This window comes from Rhinolophus ferrumequinum, chromosome 10 (assembly GCF_004115265.2).
Source record: "Rhinolophus ferrumequinum isolate MPI-CBG mRhiFer1 chromosome 10, mRhiFer1_v1.p, whole genome shotgun sequence".
Classification (NCBI taxonomy): Eukaryota; Metazoa; Chordata; class Mammalia; order Chiroptera; family Rhinolophidae; genus Rhinolophus; species Rhinolophus ferrumequinum.
The window spans coordinates 36626668-36632667 of record NC_046293.1 but is presented as its reverse complement, the minus strand read 5'-3'; the positions used below and the strand labels follow the sequence as shown (position 1 = coordinate 36632667).

The following is a 6000-nucleotide window of genomic DNA, read 5'->3' as shown; positions in this document are numbered from 1 at the left end:
TGTTTCAACATAGGCAGCATCATTTGGGATACAGAGCATGACAGTGTTGAGTAAGTTTCCTCTTGGTTGCATTTTGCAAATTGTATCTTAGAAGTGACTTTATTCAAAATTTGAACCGCAGAATGCATATCCTGGGTCATGAGGCAAAATGTATTACCACAGGTCGTAGTCAAAGAAAGCTTAGAAACATTGACTTAGAAGATTGGGGCAGTAGCTGTGGGGTGAGAGAAGGATCAAGATACAGATATCCCTACTTTTTGAGTTTGCTTTATGCCATTTCGCTTTTATGAATACAAAGGACCTGCATTAGTACCTGTTTTCTCAACCAAAAGAATCCAAAGAGGATTACGCTTTTACCAACAAAGGCGAAAAGCAAAACTAGTGTTGAGCATTTGTTTTGCAGCAGCCATTATAGAGGCCGTGCATACTTGGAGCAGGGAAAGGAGCATTGCCAGGTCCTTCCCTGGAACTACACAGCATCTCAGCATCAGACGACCATGGCTTTCAACTGTGTCTGTGAGCATCTGTGCATCCATTAGCAAGATGTGTCCTACGATACCAGAAAAGCCTAAGAAAGCTCGTAAAGGTGTTATCTTTAGCGTAATTAAGTGTGCTTGGTATGATTTGGTAGGTTATTTTTTGGGTCTGAGAATGCTCAAAATTATTTTCATATTAAAGGTATTGCTTCTTTGCTTTACGCCATTTCAGCTTATGAAAGGTTTCATAGGAACATTTTCCTTTCAGATAGCAGGGGGAACCTGTATCAGCGATATTTCTGAAATAAATTAAGACTAGTAACTACAGATGTACCTCATTTTATCGTGCTTTATTACGCTTCACAGGTCCTGCAATTTTTACAAACTGAAGGCAAGACCCGCCACCAGCAAAAAGATTACAACTTGCTTTATTGTGATACTCGCTTTCTTACAGTGGTCTGGAACCAAATCCGCAGTATCTCTGAGGTATGCCTCTAATTGGATGTGGGGGTAAAGAAGTAGGATATTAAGGATAACTCGTGGTTCCTAATTTGGGCTTCCAGGGCACATGGGGTAATAGTTCCGTTCACTTCAACCAATATCTCTTGACAGGAAGTACAGAAACAAAGACAAATGAGGAAGACACGGTTGGGGCTCTTGATGCACTCCACCTAGACGGAAGAGGCTCATAAACAGGGTATGTTAATAAAATATGGTAAATGCAACATGAAAGTATGCACCAACTGCTACGCACGCCCAGCAGACGCCCAGCCTGAGTCTTCAGAGAAGCTTCTTAGAGGAGACATCCTTGAGCTGAGTTTTGAAGGAGAGTTACAGTTAGCCAAAAATAGGTAGGAAGGAAACAACATATCAAAGACAAGAGAGGTAGGACAGCAGGATGTTTGTGTGTGAGTGGTTGTATGTATGCAAGTGTGAGTGGGGGTATGAGCAAATGTTATAAGCAATTTGATGTTATTCAAACACTGAGAAGCCAGAATGGTGTTGGCAGGTAGGGGTTTTGTTGGGGGTGTGGGTGGGGGTTGGGAAAACCTTTGTCTGTCATGCTAAGGAGCTTAGCTCTTGTATGAGATGAAGAGCCACTGAAGGGGTTTTTAAGAAGGTTAGTAACAAGGTCACAAGAAGGTGACTGTGTTTTAGAAAGTTCGCCCTAGTAGCAATGTGGAAAAGATGGTTACACAGAGCTAGATCGAAGGTCAAAAGACTAGAAATAGGGGTATTAGATTAGTCCAGGTGAGAGATGATGGCCTTCATTAGGACGGTGAGAAAGAGATGAAGATAAAGCCAAAAATTGGCAAGGCCTGGTCACTAATTGGATATAGAGAACTCTATCAGTCCACGTCTGATCAGGAAAATAGAACCAACCCATGACACCATGAGTTTCATAGAAGAAATGTAACATGGGGCATTATTTTAAAGGGTGTTAGGAAAATGAAAGGGCAAATAAGAAACAGTTGGAAACCCCGAGATTAGGAAGAGCAGGGCTATCACCCCTAAGACTGAAGGGAACAAAGGGGCAGGTGGTGTCACCAGAGTCCAAGAGCTGTAGCTGTCTAGAAGGAGCTGGACCACAAAAGAGATTCAGTTACCTGAAGCAAACAGAAGGGTGACATACCCTCCCCTGGTTCTGTCATACCATTGGCCAAGCCTGACCAGGAGCTGGTTGGCAAGGGAGCTGGAAAGTGTAGCTTGCTGTGTTTGGCCTTTCGTAGGAAGCACATAGCAGAGGAATGCTAGAAAATCAATGGAGCATAAACAGGCAAATGAATGAGGCAAGAGGATAAAAGAGAAATAGATGAATTCCTTCCTGCTGTCTTGCTTGGATTGACATTGGATGGTAGTGTCAGGACCTGAGATTAGGAAACCAGGAGGCTGGTGGGGCGAGGGACAGATGAGAACAAAACTAATCTGACTTTTAAAAACTCCCTCATTGTAGTATTGTTATGTACTCGTATACACAGGATTGGTAGGTAGAATTTATTTTGAAGGAACCATTTTAATAAATGTTCAGAACATTTGTAACTACACTTTGTAACTACAAGTGTCTTTTAACATAGGCAAAGCTCAATACTTTGAAATGCATGAAATTTCTCCCCAAGTACTTTAACCTTCTCCTACGTGTCGTTTATAAGGTTGGTGTTCACTATCTATAGGAAAACAGAAGGAATGGATTGAATCCTTACTATGTGTCCCCCACTGTCTGGTTTACATAGATTTTGCAAACAACAGATTGCATACACCATCTCATTTAATCCTTACGATAATTTTATGAGATTTTTATCTTTTAATTTTTATGGGATTATTATCCTTTCTTTTTTACAGATGTGAAAACGAATACAGGTGTCCCCCACTTTTTAAAAGTTCACATTATACCATTTCTCTTTTACAAAAGACTTACATTAGTACCTGTTTTCACTAACTGAAAGAAATCTGAAGAGGATTTTTGCTGTTACTAAAAAAGCCTAGAGACGAAAATAGAGCTCAGAGTGCACCCAGAGCAGTGAGAATGGCACTGCTTTTACTCTATGTTAGTGTTATTTGAGGTTTCATGTGGTATTAATATTTGGTATGATTTGATATGTTATCTTTTAGGCCTGGGAACGCTCAAAAAATTTCCCGTGTAAATTAATGGTAATTGCTTTTTCGCTTTTATGCCATTTCGGCTTACAAAAGATTTCATAGGACTGCTCTACTTTCCTTTGGATAGTGGGGGAAGCCTGTACAAAGGGAAGTTTAGTGTCCTTCTTCCACTTCCCACCTAAGCCTCTCAGCCATTGGCTGAGAGTGTCACCTGGGACTGGGACTTTTGGACTTTCTGACTCAGAGCCCAGGCCCTTCACCTCTGTACTATAAAACCATTCACAAACTCCGAAGTGTTTAAGTCCAAATAAATAAACTGTGATAGTATAATTGCGTCCAGTTACTTATGGACTAGTGAACGTTTAATGGGTTTTCTCATGTGTTGTTCACTGTAGATTTTAACAATGATTGTGCTTTTGTTTCCCAGACTGCAAAATGAGAGTGTATTAGGACTCTTAATGACAAGTGACAGAAATCTAAGTCCACATAGGTTAAACAAAAAGAAAACATATTGGCTTGCTTAAAATAAAAACTCCAAGGGTTGGTTTGTCTTTGCCACTGCTGGATGTGGCTCAGATGTTGCTATCAGGATTGTTTTTCACTCTCCATCTCTTGGCTTCACCGCTGCCTTGGACACATTTTCTTGCAGGCTCTCTCCAGGTGGCAAGAAAGGTGGTCTTCCACCATCCCAGGCTTGCGTTGACTTGCTAGCTGCTGGTCCCAGAAAGAGAGGTGGCCTCTGTTCTCTAAAAGCCATGCTAATCTCTAAGGCACCCCACACTAACCATTGTTTCCAGTGAAGGGGATCCTCTGAAGCTCAGCACTGTGGTGGGGCAGGTAGAGCTGTCTGACTGACAGTGTTATCAGATTCCCATGGAATTGGGGAGGGGAGCAGTTGCCTGGAGCAAGGCCTATAGGGCAGCAAAAAGGGCACAGATTTTCATGACACGGAACATACGAACCTCTCCTTTTGCCAGTTTATCCAAACAGAATCCTGGAAGTATTTCAAGATCACCGTTTAATCATGCATTCTATACTTCATTTGGACTAAGAAGACATTTTATCACACTTTTTTTTTTTAGCAATTTTACTTGAAATTCTTAGCTTTTTTTTAAGAGGCAGAGTTAACGCATCAGGGTTCTGTCTAATTCCAAAAAAAATCCAGAATCTCTCTAGCAACACTACTTTTCTACTCGCCACTGTCTCTCTGCTGCAAACTACCCCCTGGGTCTGTATCCTTATATGTGATCATCAGGGTGGTCCAGGGTCTAAAGTATTGTTCTGGCAATTAGTCATGTTTTGGGGGGTTTTGGCAATTGAAGACCCTCATTTTATTATTTATTCATTTATTTATAAACCAGCACAATGACCTAGATTATTCTTTAAAGCACTGAGATATTAATACCTTCCAGAAAGTAGACAGGGACCCAAGAGCCAATAGTTTGTTTTGTTTTGTGTTGTTTTCCAGTTGGCGTGCAGCCTAGCTTTAAAGAATAAGTGTTACTACTGGAGATTCAAATCTGTCAGTACATGTCCTCTACAATTATTCATGAGACTTGCTATAACTTGCTGATACAGCTAGCTGGATGCTTATGTGAATGAGTTATTCTATGTCTGAAAATATTTGCAACTGGTACAGTATGCTGGCCTCCTCATTAATAGTTTTCCCCATGATAAATAATGGAGTGTTTCTTCCTAAAATGAAATATTGAAATATTAATTCAGCAACCCATAGACACCTCAGGAGTCCTTTCACTCAACTCAGGTCCCATTTTCCTGGTGTTTTCGCATTGTGGAGATCCTCTCCGCTGATCTGGCTAGCTATTTTAGAATCAAAAGATAGAACCGTTCACACTTAAGTAATTGTTGTTGCAAACCTTATGTTCCTATGTATTTAGTTCTGTGTTGTGACTGTCTGGGTGGTTAGGCCTTCCAGGTGTAACTTGTATATTTTAATTTTATAGCCAACAATGGAAAGTTATATACTAAGACCATTCAGCTTTCTTATGGCTAAATGAAACCCGTTCCCTTCCTTACCAGTTTTGTGCCCTATTTTCTAATTCTTTAATAAGCCTTTGTACTATGTACTGCTCCTTTTCTAGTTTCTCTACATTCTTTTAAAAATATGAAACCTCAGACTGGATATTTCTAATATGGGTTCGACGAACCCTACATATATTGGGAGAATTACTTCATGGTTTTTTTGTGTCGTATTTCAGTGGGTCTACTGTAAGATCGTGCCAGCTCTTCTTAAATAACAGTTCTACATTGCTGACACATGCACAGTGTTGTAACCTGAGTGCCTAGGTGGGACTATAAGACTTCTTTGTAATTATTTAAGTTAAAGCATCGTGAAAGTTGTTATGGTGGCTGTAAGTACCATTTAAGAAAAATATCTTTCAAAATAAATCATCATCACAGTCTACATTTGAAGGCTACATTTTTTTTCTTCTAAAAATTCAAAATCCTTTGCAGTAGTTGCAGTAGTTGTCTAGCACCAACTACTTATACGAAGTCTGACAAGTTCGCGAACTTGTTGCAACGCTGTTGCTAACCTTTTTTTGCTATCAGAGGGATTATTCATTAGGAATTTGTAGCAACTGGACAAACAGTTAACCAAGTGTACTATTTGGAAGTGCTGAAAAGGCTGCGTGAAAATGTTATAACCACCTGAACTTTTCACCAACAATTCGTGGCTCTTGCATCACAACAATGCAGCAGCTCACAAGGCACTGTCTGTGAGGGAGTTTTTAGCCAGTAAACAAATAACTGTACCGGAACACCCTCCCTACTCACCTGATCTGGCCCCCAGTAACTTCTTTCTTTACCTGAAGATAAAGGTAATATTGAAAGGAAGACATTTTTATGATATTCAGGACATCAAGGGTAATACAATGACAGCTCTGATGGCCATTCCAGAAAAAGA

At 40.2% G+C, this 6000-nt stretch overlaps 1 long non-coding RNA gene across 1 annotated transcript in view; it reads left to right on the top strand.

Annotated features, from left to right (window-relative positions):
- The first annotated feature begins 932 nt into the window (after positions 1 to 932).
- LOC117029331 (uncharacterized) overlaps positions 933 to 6000 on the top strand; it is a 29335-nt gene continuing 24267 nt past the window's right edge. Inside the window, exons 1-2 of the long non-coding RNA XR_004424206.1 lie at positions 933 to 962; positions 1089 to 1173. This is a non-coding gene — a long non-coding RNA (uncharacterized LOC117029331). The remainder of the gene's footprint in view (positions 963 to 1088; positions 1174 to 6000) is intronic.